Consider the following 14114-nt stretch of genomic DNA (forward strand, 5'->3'; position numbering starts at 1 on the left):
CGGCCCCGCGGGCAGCCCGGCCCAGGGCCCCGCCGCCTCTGGGTTCTCACCCGCGCTCCCCGCCAGCCACACAGCCCTCCTCGGTTACCCCCGCCCGACCACCCCCACCCAGAGCCGGCCTGGCGGCAGGTGGGGCACACACCCTCCCGGCGGGAGACGGCCAGGGCCTAGGCCGGGCGGGGCGGGGAGGGGGAGCACACGCAGGGGGTTCCCAGCTTGACCGCTGTGAAAGTATTTCTGGGCATTTTCCAGCTGCTTTGCTCCACAGCGCTCTCGCACGCAGACACACACCCCCTTCTCTCTTCTCTCTCTCCCTCTCTTTTCTCTCTCGCTCACTCTCTCTCTCGTTGGGGACTGGGAAGCTCGACTACCGGCGCAACAACGCCACTCAGTTGCAGTTTCCAACACTTCCCTTCTCTGGAGTGACGCAGCCAGGAGGAAAGAAACTAGAGACTGGAAATCTGAGGCCACGGGAGCGAGCTCTGGCTGGACACCGTCCCTGGCGCCTTTGGGCATAGCGGAAATAAACGCGGGCGGGGGGTGCGCTGGCCCAGGGCAGCGGGCCCGTGAGCCCCAAGAGCGAGCCGGCGTAGCGGCAGCACAGACACCTTGTGGCTCGGGCGCTCTCAGCAGTTGGCTCAAAGCCCGAGCATCTGCATTATTCACGCAAGTACAGATCTACAGACCCTAGGCTTCACAGGTGAATCGCAGCGCGTTTAAGCGCAGTTACATACAAACATTTCTCTGGGTTTAGGTCTTGTGGGCCTCTCGGGTCTACCAGCTCAACCGCCACCCCATTTTGCAGTTTAGTGAGGCCTAAAGAAAGGGCTATTCTTTGGGGCCAGAGCTGGAGTGCTGGGTAGACCTAATCAAACAGTTCTTTCCAATAAACCACTCTTCAGCTTTGGGGCAGTGTTTTACGCAGTCTTAGGTTAGTCATGTGCCAGCCAGGGAATTATTAAACACTGTCCCCTAAGGATTCCCACTTGGAGTAAATGGAAAAACCAGAGGGAAAACTTCAGGCTTCTGTGGGGCTTTGCTCAAGAAAGAATAAGTAAAAGGTCTGCAAAGGGATGCCCTTCACTCTTACGATTCCAATAAAGTAGGGCTGGGAGTTGGAAACTTCAAAAACTGTTTTTCATGGCAGACGTGTTTAATCTGTATGATGGTGTTTGGCTTCTTTTTGGAGTGCACTCTACAGGTAGGAGAAGATGAGAGTAATTGAGATATGAAGAACTAGAGAGAGTGGAGAGGGAAAAAAAAGAGTTGCCAGTTTAAAAGATTTGGCTCCAGAAGAGCCCGCTTAAGAGTAAATAAAACAGTTTTCTGCTGGAAGATGACAAATGAAAGAACTCCCAACAGCCCGCTTTTGTTTTTACACGGGAGGGGGGAAAGCCCCCACCCAAGTCACTACTTCATCAAGGTCCCCTAAAATACTTAATGCAGAAATCTTTTTGATAATGATGGTTCACCATTCACTTTACCACAAACAGCCATGCCTCAAGTGGAAAATTCCTGTCTCTCAAAGCTTCTACAACCTGACTTGGTGTTAGCCCACATTCCCAATGAAGTGCCAGAGAGTGGGTGACCTGATGACAGCACCTTCTCTCAAACACCTGCCAATAATCTTGCCCTACATGACCCACTCTCCTGTCTTCAAATTAACCAAAATTAAACAAAGTAACAGGTGTCATTACCGTCACAAAACCAAAGAAGGCTACATTTTCCACAACTATGGTCCTCTCCTCTGTCAATACAACAACGTAAAATGAAGGAGCAGGAATCATACATCCTAAAAGGCTTAAGTTTAGAGTTGATTTTAGAGCCTTAGTTTTCAGAATTGCAGGGGCTTTTGAGAGACTTGATTACAAGTGAGCCCATATTCGAAAATGAAGGTGGAATGCATGTGTGCAGTTTCTAACATGTGTATGGGGTGGAGGGAACCTTTGATGCTCCTGACTGGGGTGAGAGGGGAGTAGATGACCCTGAGTTACTCTCTGACTTCAGAGGTGAGGATAGCACCACCACTTTAAGAGCAAAGCTAAAAGCCTGAGAATTCATGACACCCAATTCCTATGGGTTAGCAGAAGTTCCTTGGAGGTCCTGGAATTGTCCAAAGGTCACCTGACATTTCTGACCCTGGCCTCCCCAGTCACAGACCATAGCATAGTGATGATATCCTGCACTTCCTAGTTAAAGTGACCCTGCCAGATTTTATTGTCATTTAAATAATTTATAAATGACCAAAGATACATATATACCTGACCCATGAAAAGGAAAATTAGTTCTTTTAAGTTTGAATGATCAGAGATCTTTTACATTAAAGTTTCTTGTAATCATTTAAGTAAAGCAATGCTAGAACGATTTAAATCAGAAGTACTTTTGACAATGAAGAGCCTCTTATAAAAACTTCGGACAATATTCAGAGTATATAATGAAGTCTCCTACAGAATATTTGTAACACTGAGCATCAACTTGGAAAACACTCAGTATGTTATGCAAAATCTGCTCAGGTCGCTGGGGCCATTGGTTAGAAGATACAAAATATGGCAGTGATAGATTATCTTCACCTTTTCAGTTTAAATTCTGCTGGCTCAAATCAAAGGTTCTCAAATCAATGAAGTTTGAAAGACAAGATAAAAATAGGAACTGTTGTTTGCATTGTGCATTGTGTATATTTTAAGCTAAATGCCATTGGCAAATCTTTCAAATGTTTAATTGTGTGCAATCTGGGAAACACAAATATTGAATTTCATACTTTGGTCTGTTCTTTTTTCTTCTAGTCTTCTCTAAAATTGAGCACGGTAAATGAGCAACGTATCTTTGATACTACATTGTTAGCTTTTCTCAGCGCATTTTTGTGGATTACATTTTCATAAAATCTGGGAACTTAGAAAGTTGTCATTAAGGAAAAAATTTAGGGTAGGTTTGTTACTGTTGGTAAAAATTTCTATTTCCTAACTGCCTCAAAGACTGCTTTCTATTTCAAATGTCACACCCATAATTTTTAAAAATCTATAAATGTGTTGGGGAGAGATGCAAACAACATTCTAAACTTCCTTCTCACCCCCTAGCCTAACTTTGCAAAATTTGCTTCCTAACTTGCATCTCTGAATCTTAGCGCATTTGCATTATAATGCGTTTAAGATGAATACTTAACAGCGCCAAGGAGACTCGGATTTCATGCTGTATTTCCCTGTAGTAACAGGTGACATGGTAACACTATTATGTAGAATTCCAAGTCTGCAGTTGCACGTGAAAATCGTTCCTATTCTGTTTGGAAACAAATGATCAATCAGCCTCCAGTGATCAATTGACCCCCGGCTGCCCGTCAGCGCGGGTCCGCACCGGGCAGAGGCATAGAGAAATTCCGCTGGAAGGGGACGGGATCCCAAACTTTGCAAAAGCACCTAGTGCGGCTTCTCAGACTTCGCTGCAACTCCTCCGCTAGCGGGACTGAGACTCTGAATTTGGGGCAAAGCAGAGGGCAAAAGGATAATTTCACTTCGCCAGTGCACTACAGTGTTTCCGATCCGGAATATGAATAATTTTTTTCTTTCTCATCTGCAGAACAAGGGGCAGGCAAAGTGAGCCTTGTGCATGTGTGTTGCAAGGCACAAAACAAGAGGGAAAGTGAGTCCCCACCGCAGCGCCCCGGGTCTGGGGCACTATCCCAGTCCAAGCGGAACTACTCACCGCTGCTGGTAGGAGGTGATGCCTTGGACGTTCTGCGGGGTGCCATTGGCCGCGGTGCCGGCCCTTCCCATGCTCGCGCTGGCCGGCACCCCCGCGGCCGCACCGCCGGCCGCCGCGGCCGTCACCTGCACGCTGAAATCCGGGAAGATTCGGATCATCGCCGCGGCTTCGGCCCCCGGGCGCGGCGGCTCTGGACTTGGGCTGGCTGGGGCTCGGGCTCGGGCGGCGGCGGCGGCAGCAGCAGCGCGAGCAGCGGCAGCGGCAGCAGCAGAGCCAGGCAGCAGCCTGCAATCCCATTAGTGAGCCGCGGCCACAGTGCGCGGCGGAGAGGCGCTTTGATGTGCGCGCAGCGGACTAGGGGGGCCGAGAACGTTAGGAGGAGGTGCGGGGGGCGTGCTAGGGACTTGCAAACAGCAAAACGTGTCAGGGTGGGGCTTTTTTTTCCCTTTTGGGGGACGATAGTGCTCCCCCCCTCTTTCCAGGATGTTGCTCTCACTGGCTGCACCGCGCGAGCCCGGCGGAGGGAAGAAGGGGAGGGGGTGGTGGAGGAAGGATGCACCAGGAGGCTTGGCAAGGACTTGGCGGGTGCAAGGGAATGACGGACATCGGAGGGTGCCTTTCTTTTCCGCCTCCCTCGCCACACACACACACACACACACACACACACACATACACACACACCGCACTTCCGACACCAAGTGCAAGACTGAGGCGCGCTCTCTCCTTTCTTTTCTCTAGAGAAATAACCACCATCCAGGCTCGCGCCTCCCGCGGCTTCCAGCAACCTGGAGTCCAGTCCGCATGTGAAGGAATGGGGGCGCAAAACCTGCCCTCCCAGCTGGGACCCCTCTCTGTTCTTTGCACAACAGGCAGCGCTAGGGTTGCCAAGAGCAAGTTGGGCCTTCTCAAGAACTTAATGCTTAGGGAAAAGAAGAGATGGTGTGCGAAGGCAGGGCTGGGGGGACGTGGGGGCGGGGGACGGAGAAGGCGCTTTTGTGCAATGGAGAGTTTGTTCCGTTTATGAGAACCGACTCTCCCCGCTCTTGGTGGGCAGGCGGGGTGGTCCTGGACAAACTTGCGACGTGGGGACTGGAGGTCCGGGTAAGGAATCAGTGTTTGCCCGATGACCCACCCCTTTGGATGAATGAAACGGATTAAATTAGCAGCCACAACTGAGACAAACTCGCCAGTTCCAACCATCAGGGAAACAAAAAGGACAAAACACGTGCGTTTATTTCCTCCGATATCTCAGCTACACCGGTATTTCTTTAGAGGTTGGGGAGAAATTCTTGTGGTTTAATTGCGCCGTTTTAAAGTGAGGACTCTTCTTTGGGCAAGTGGATGGGGATAGTGGGAGGTGACTGTCCCCATCACCACCACCACCACCACCCCCTGCCCAGGACCACCCGTTGTCCCACTTCCTTCCTCTTTCTTCCGGTTTACCAGCCGGCAGCAGAGTTGCGGGGCGAAGGGTTCAGTCCCTGCGGAACTTGGGACTTGGCCTTTGCACTTCGTTCCGTCCCTCACTCCTCCCTGTTGGGCTAGCGCTGTAGGTGGTTTCCCCTCTTGTTCAGTCCTCCCTCTTCCGCGCGCTGAGGCTGGGGACGAGTGCCCCTCGCGCGAACCTAAGTTGGGCTCGGTGGAGCGTGGTAACTGTGGCCGCGCCGCCCCTGCCTTTGGCCAATCGCGCAGCTCGGGGAAAGGCACCTGCTTAACCCTTTGAGCCTGGGGAGCATCCAGCTGCCAGTACCCACAAGGGCAGGGCCGATTGGCTAGAAGTTGCCAAAGCCAAGAGCAAAAAGCTTCCCTGCACACGATCTAGGGTCCAAATGCCTGTCACTCTCATGGCTCCCAGGAAACCGTACAGCTGCACAAAGGCTCGTCCTCACCCTGGCTGCGTCGGGAGCCTCCCGGGACAACATCTGAGAGCCTCTAACCCAAGTCAGTCCTGGCAGGAGACTCCCGCGCCCGGCAGCCGCCTGGAGACCGAGGGAGGGAGCCCCAGCTTTCTCTGGCCAGGCCCACAGCGCAGCTGCGTTTCCATTTTTCTCTCAAAGAAAATGCTTTGGACGGCAGATAATACCAGGAGATATGAAACTGCTTCGTCCCCCACATGTTGCACGGAAAAAGAATTGTAATGAGCATCTGTGGCTTTGGAGAGGGATCCCAGGAGTTAGTTGAAGACCTAACCGAGGTCCGGACTCTTCCTCCATGGCTCCCATTCTCAAATACTGCCCCTTTTACCACACCACCACCATCCCTTTCTTGTTAAATGAAATGGAAGTTAATGCCAATTCTAAAATAATCACAAATGTTTTAGGAGCTGGGGAAAGTTTTCCTTCTTTGACTGCCTAAGGAAACTCAGTAAATGGCTGATGAATGAAGCTAAAAATGAACTAAGATGCAAACAGTGGCTTTCTATAAAATAGCATTTGCCTGAATTATTGACCCATTGTGAGGTGGTTCTATGTCTGCCACCAGATGTCTAGCTGGCCAGTTGAGAAAGACTTCCAGCAAATGCCACTTGACTCTACATGTCTTTAGACTCTACTAAGGCAATGCAAATGGAGCCCTGATATGGCACTGTGGGTTAAAGCACTGGACTTCAAGGTCAATTTGAACCACAAGATCGGTAGTTCAAGCTCACCAGTCACTCCTTGGAAACCCTATAGAGGGTCAACAAGGCAACACAAGCTCCTAAACTACAGTCCTTTGATCCACAAACAATCCCAATATGCCAAGTGAGGCAAAAGGGCCTCTTTGGCCAAGAGAGTGGAATTTTTAGAACATACTCACTTTCTCTTTTAAAGACTTCTACAATGATTTATTTTTATCAACTCTGAGTTTATCACCACTCTTCTTTATTTCAATACCAATTCTGTAAGCAGAAGCCAGCAGATTTATTTTATTTACTACTTATTTTACAGAATTGATCTGGAAATGTGTCCTGTTTTCTTCCATTTTCTACGGCATTTTTTTCTTGGAAGTCCTAATGGCAAAATTGTCCCAATAGAAAGAATGAGACCTTTTGTTAAATATTTAAAACTAGATAAGCTGAAGCTGCTTCAATTATACTTTATACTATTAAAATAGAGTTTAATGAGCACATTCAACTTCGAAGTTCCCAGCTTTCTATGATCCATGTTTAAGAGAATCAACATGGTTCCTGTCTTTCAGAAGTTCTCTTTCTAAAACAGAACCTAAAGAATGTACAAAAGAGACAAATACAGGTTACTTTATAATACATACAATAAGTCTTATTTCTGTACATTGTCCTTACAAGAGTCAGAATTGACTGGACAGAAACACCACCACCACCACCACCACCACCACCACCACCACCGCAAAAGGGTGTGTAATAGCATTTCATTACTGTTTTGATTTGTAATTTCCTACTGACAGATGATGCTGATCCCTTTCATAAGCTTATTTGCCATCTGCACGCCTTCTTTGGTGAGATGACTGTTTAAATCTTTTGCCCACAAACTACAAGTGTAGTTTGAGAAAGTTGGTTTGCATGTATGAGAGGCAGATTCCTTATTGGATCTGCTTATCTCTGTCTTCATTAAAGACCTTAAGCAAAAACAAGTGTATTCTCCCATTAGTTCTTCAGACTTTATGACTCTATTCCAGTTTCACTCTTTACATGCTGGCAGCTGTTTTGAAATATTTTGAAAGTTGCATTGGCACTTGCCCAACCAAAAGGATTCCAGATAGCAATAAATTTTGTACTTTCTCGTTTTACCAACCTCCCCCAATTCTACACAGTAACATGTGTGGAGATGTGAAATCATATTGCATAATGATTTAACCCTGAATATATGTATATGGTATGGTGCTGCAGAATAAGCACTGGACTGCTAACCGCAAGGTCAGCAATTCAAATCCACCAGCCACTCATGGAAATCCTACACAAGGTTATGATGAGCTGGAACTGACTGGATGGTATATAACAATATCACAATTACATATTTACATCTTCATCTGTGTTAATATTGTACAAATGTGTCTTTTGCTCATATGATAAAAATGTGTCTATTCTTTGGAAATTCATTTCCATTTACTTGGAGTTAAATCGTCTGGCTTTGATTTTTTACTATTTGTTGTTGTTGTTGTTAACTGTCATGGAGTCAGTTCCAACTCATAGTGACCCGGTATAGGGTTTCCACAGTTATAAATCTTTAGGAGCTGCCAATGACAGGTAGGAGAGAGGAAGCTACAAGGTTTCATTGGATCTAATTTTTGCTTTACTTTGGTAATCATTGTGGAGAAAAAATAAAACTGTACATACAATTTAGAATAAGATAAAACAATAGAACGTGAGTGCTATATATTATGGGAAAAGATAAGAAATGTTTTACTTTGAAGTCTTCAATGTTTTTATTAGATTATGCTGCATTAAGGGACTTCATCTCTCATACTTAGGACATGTTGTCAGGAGGGACCAGTCCCTGGAGAAGGACATCATGCTTGGTAAAGTGGAGGGTCAGCAAAAGAGAGGATGATACCTCCCCAGCCCACCCCCACCATAAAACAAAACTACACCGTGGCAGCAACAATGGGCTAAAGCATAAGAACAATTGTGAGGATGGTGTTTGATTGTGTTGTGTTGTGTATAGGATAGCTATGAGTCAGAACTGACTCAATGGGACCAAACAAAAATAATAAGAAGCTGGTTTAAAGAGCGGTTAATTGTTTGGACTCTTCATTGAACTATTTTGTTTTTCCTCAAACAAAGACAATCATACTAGATAAATTGGTTTTGTTGGTTTTGAGTATACTGAAATAATAAATGTTTTGTTTTTAATGCTGGGCATTTTAGATGTTTTATGGTTTTGCTTTTTCTAGAATGTCATATAGTTGAAATCATACACTTTATAGCTTTTTCAGACTGGCTTCTTTCACTTTAGCAGTATGTATTTAACTTTTTAAAATATCTTTTAATAGCCTGACAGCTCATTTCTTTTTTTTTTTTTTATCACTGAATAGACTTGATGGCAATTAACAACAACAACATACTTGCTGGAAACTAACAATAACAACAGTATTCTATTGTATGGATGTGTCACAGTTTGTTTATTCATTCATCCATGGAAGGGTATCCTGGTTGTTTCCAAGTTTTGGCAATTATAAGTAAAGCTGCTATAAACATTCATGTGCAGGTTTTGTATGGACGTAAGTTTTCAATTCATTTTGGTAAATAACCAGGTAAATAAATAATTATTGGATTGTTTGGTAAGCCTACGTTTAGCTTTGTTAGAAACTGCCAGATTTTCTTCCAAAGTGGCTGTACTGTTTTGCTTTCCCATCAACAGTGAATGCTAGTTCGTGTTGTTCCACATCCTCACCAACATTTGGTGGTGTCTGTGTTTTGGATTTTAGCCATTCTAGTAAGTGTATAAGGAATCCTGGAAGTATAGTAGGTTACAAGTTGGACTGCAGTTCTGATCTATCAACCAAGCTGTAGGAGAAAGATGAGACTGGTGTGGCACTGTAGGATCAGCACTGGATTGCAAACCACAAGGTCAGCAGTTCAAATCCACCAGCTGCTACTTGGAAACCCTACACAGAGTCATTATGAGTCAGAACTGGCTCAATGCCACTTACCAACAACAAAGCTTTACAGCCTCAGAAACCCTATACAGGGTTGCTATGAGTCAGAACTGACTAGACAGAAAAAAACCACCACCACCACCACAAAAGGGTGTGTAATAGCATTTCATTACTGTTTTGATTTGTAATTTCCTAATGACAGATGATGCTGATCACTTTCATAAGCTTATTTGCCATCTGCACGCCTTCTTTGGTGAGGTGACTGTTTAAATCTTTTGCCCACTTTTTAAACCAAATTGTTTATCTTCTTATGGGAGAAAAGTGATAGTTTCTGCAGTTCCAAGATCTTCAGTCTTGGAAATGCTACCCAGGGTTTTTATGAATTGGAATCAGCTTGAAGACAGTAAGCTTGGCTCTTCTGTTGTTCTTGTTCATTTATTTTCTTATTTTGGAGTTTAACAGTTCTTTACATATCTTGGCTACAATTCCTTTATCAGATATGTGTTTTGCAAAGATTTTCTCCTAGTCTATGGCTTGTCTTTTCATTTTCATAAGCTAGATGAGTTTTTAACTTGAATTTTTCGTTTTCAATAGGATAGGATATGCTATAAACCTAATCACACAGCAAACCAAACAAATAGTTTTTATTAAGCTCCATGTTGAGCCAATCATTCTGTTTTTATTAAACTATATGTCCCTTCACCTAGAGGAGTGATTCTCAAACTTTAATGTTCATTAGTATTATAAGAAGGGCATATAAAACCACAGGATTCTGGGGCCTACACCTACAGCATATCCTAGGGTAAGGCTGATAATTTGCATTTCTAACAATTTCTTACATGCTGCTGATGAAACTGGGCCAGGCACCATTCTTGACAACCACTACACAATAAGCAAAACATATCACAATGCTATCTTTAAAGTGTTGTGAAATCTTTTAAACATACCGTCCACAGGCAACCACAGATTATTTTGTTTTATTTTTATTTGGGTTTGAGTGAAAGTTTAAAGATGAAATTAATCCTATATTCAACAATTTAGGTTTTTAAATAAATTAATCACTATTTTCACCTAGGAGAATTTCAAACTCTTGAGAAAGGAAAAGGAAACTGAGATATTATGAAGCGTATTTTCACTTTCCCAAAACCCACAATGCAAAGGAAAAGGAAAAAAAAAAAAAAATCTGTAATTTAAATATTTACAGTAATTAATTTTATTTTAAGCACCCTGGACAGCTGCTCACGAAACGGACCAAATAGGAGAATGTGTCAACCTTTTAAAGTTACTGCTGTTAGTTTCCATTGAGTCCATTCCGACTACTGACAACCCCACGTGTGCAGAGTAGAACTACTGCATAGGATTTTCAAGGTTTTCAGGAAGTAGATCACTATGCCTGTTTTCTGAAGTGCCTCTGGGTTTGGGTTCAAACCACCAACTTTTTGCCTAGTAGCTGAGAGTTACTGTGTGTGTCCTCCAGAGATAATTAAAGGCATAGCTCAAAGAGACCATAAACTACTGAATAATTACTCGTTTAATATGGAATTTAAACAATCTTGTCCAACACTCATAGCCGAATTATTAGATGTATTCTTAATAGAATATCTAGAAGAAGTTTATTAGCTGATTTATCTATTTAGTCAATTCCAGTGTTTGTACCTCAATGGAGTTAAGAAACAGTGTGTTAACAGAGAAGCATCTATGCACCTTTGTGCAAAGCTAAGACACTGACAACTCTATTTTAATTCTATTTTTTTTGTTTGAGAAATAACTCCTTCTCAAATGGCGATTTTGTGCTTATCAGCACAGAAAACTACAGGCATTGAGAAGGATTGAGAATTATAATTTATTATACATGAGTGAAACATATATATTAACTTTTCACATCTTATTTAATTTGATTTTGAAGAGTGGAACAATACATTTCACTTGGAAAGTACTTTGTTGCCAGCGATCTTGGTTTATTATAATATCCTCATTTTTAATTTTACCTATGAAAATATAGTGGAGTCCTTGTATGGCACTGTAGGATTAACACTGGACTGCTAACCCAAAAGTCAGTGGTTCAAACTTATCACCCAATCTTTGCTATGAGTCAGAACCAACTTGATGGGTCTTAACAAGAATAATAAGCAATATTGTAAATAAGTTTTTATCAGTGGTTTCTTCCTATGTAAAGAGAATGTACACAACAAGACATTCCTCTAGAAATATAAATTTTAAGAAATGTCTGAATATCATCAATTTGAGAGCTTCGGTGAGAGCAAAAAATAGCAAACATTTTAAAGACAATGAAAATCTTCTTCCCTTTCTAACTTCTGCTTCTAAATGATAGGAAATATATTGCAACCACCCAGGATCCATAAAGTGTAGAAGAGCAAATCAAAAGAGTGACTATAGAGCCTCCATAAACGTGCTTTAGAGACTAACTTTCCTACCTGGAGGGCCAGAAGGAACAGGTCCTGTTCAATATGTAGAAGGCCAGAGAGTGGGATTGGTTTGTTAAAGCTGTCACTGAGATTAGAGCTTCCCGAAGCTCCTGTCCTAACATCAAGTCAATTTCTTGCTAAACTCATTCTCATTTTAAATGGGAAAAAGATTAGACTGTTGAGTGCTTGGGGAAAAATATAAAACTGGCTGGTAGGCAAGCTTTCTTTTTAAAAAACGGAAATTCTCTCAGCCTTCTGAACTCAATGATAACTTAATGAAAGCAATGGAAGAGATGAAAACTAGAGGAAAAAAATAAGAGGATAAGAAAAAAAGGAAACTAGATCCCCCTCAAAATCAGTGTTAATAATGTCGGTGAAAGAAAATGTCTTCAAATTTCTTACAGATATACTAATGAAAGAAAAGAAAAAAATAGCAATGAATTAAATATTCACAGTATTTGGAGTATTTAATTTCAGAATAACATGGGATGCACATGGCATAAGGATGCAAATAAATATGCTTAACATTCAAAGTAGCACATATTTCCTAAAGGTAGACTTGTCTTCCTCTGTAATGGACATCCTTCTTACAAGGTATTCAGTCTGTTGCAAAATATAACTGAAAGGAAGCAAAAAGGGCAGGATTTTATTTTCATTCAAATGTAAAAAGTAGTAAAAGGGCTCTTGAAGATTAACACTCATCCTGTTCATTATAAAGCGCTTCTTGCACTCTTGTTTCATGCAGTGAGGCTAGAGTGGAAGTCACTGAAGCCAAGTTTTGGGTGTTATTGATTTATTTGAATGGGGAATCAAGTATTATAATAAAATATACAAAGACCAGCAGTTAGAAAACCAAAAGGCAAGGACACGCTCAGCATTTCTCAAAATGAGAGAACTGAAAAAAAAAAAAAAGAAATTCAAGCATAGACTTGCAACATTGGAGGATCCCATGGACAAAATATAGAATCATGCAAAAAGCATCAAAAGAAGATGAAAGGAATACACAGTTCCCCTACCAAAAAGAAATGGCTGATGTTCAACCATTTCAAGAGGTCGCATATGATCAAGACCCAATGGTACTGAAAAAAGTAGTCCAAGTGGTAATGAAAGCATTAGTGAAAACCAAGCCTCCAGGAATTGATGAAATACAAACTGAACTCTTTCAACAAACTGATGCTACACTAAAAGTGCCCACTAATCCATGCCAAGAAATTTGAATACAGCTACTTGGCCAACTGACTAAAAGAGAAGAATATTTGTGGTCATCCCAAAAAGAGGTGGCCCAACAGAATGTGGGAACAATATCATTACTATCACACACAAGTAAAATTTTGCTGAACATAATTTAAAAATAATTGCAACAGTACATCGACAGACCAGAAACTTGAGCTAGTTTCAGAAGAGGACATGGAACTAGAGATATCATTGCTAATGTCAAATGGATCTCGGCTGAAAGCAGAGAATACCAGAACGATGTTTACCTGTGCATTACTGACTATGCAAAGGATTTCAACTGTTTGGATCATGACAAGCTATGAAAAACATTGTGAAGAATGGGTATTACAAAACACTTAATTTATACTCATGAAGAATTTATACATCGACAAAGAGGCAGTCATTCACATGGAACAGGGGAAACTGGTTTAAAACCAGGAAAGGTTCAAGCCAGAGTTACATTCTTTCACCACACTCATTCAATCTGTATGCTAAGCAAATAATCCAAGAAGCTGATTTATATGAAGAACATAAGATTGGAAGAAGAATCATTAACACCTTGCAACATGCAGATGATATAACCTTGCTAGCTGGAAGTGAAGAGGACTTAAAATATTTACTGATTATTATTAAAGACTACAGCCTTACATGTGGATTGCACCTCAATATAAAGAAAACAAAAACTCTCACAATTAGACCAATAAATAACATCAATGATAATGGAGAAATGATTGAAGTTGTCAAAGTCTTCATTTTGACTGGATCCACTATCAATACTCATGGAAGCAATAGTCAAGGAAATAAATGATGTATTGAATTAGGCAGATCCACTGCTCAAAATCTTTTTAAAGTGTTCAAGAGCAAAGATATCAGTTTGAAGAATGCAAATGAAAATCAGACATAAATGTATGTTAGTTTATACTAGCTAGTATATACCGTGCTAATACTACACTGGCTAATTCTTGTAGCAACTTTGGGATGAAGTTTCTCTCTATTATTAGGCCCAGCACAATTCCAGTTATAATGAGACGTAATCTTAGTTATCAATATGGCAGTTACAAGAGTAAATGTTGTTGTTGTTGTTAGGTGCCATTGAGTCGGTACCAACTCATAGTGACCTTATGCACAGCAGAACAAAACACTGCCCAATCCTGGTCCAACCTCACTGTTGTTGCCATGCTTGAGCCCATTGATGCTGCCACTTTGCCAATTCATCTCACTGGG

The 14114-nt window shown here is 42.4% G+C and overlaps 1 pseudogene; it reads left to right on the forward strand.

Moving 5' to 3' along the window:
• The first annotated feature begins 5809 nt into the window (after positions 1 to 5809).
• LOC102827462 overlaps positions 5810 to 14114 on the forward strand; it is a 20421-nt pseudogene continuing 12116 nt past the window's right edge.

The sequence above is a fragment of the Chrysochloris asiatica genome, unplaced genomic scaffold (assembly GCF_000296735.1).
Source record: "Chrysochloris asiatica unplaced genomic scaffold, ChrAsi1.0 scaffold00017, whole genome shotgun sequence".
NCBI classification, from domain to species: domain Eukaryota; kingdom Metazoa; phylum Chordata; class Mammalia; order Afrosoricida; family Chrysochloridae; genus Chrysochloris; species Chrysochloris asiatica.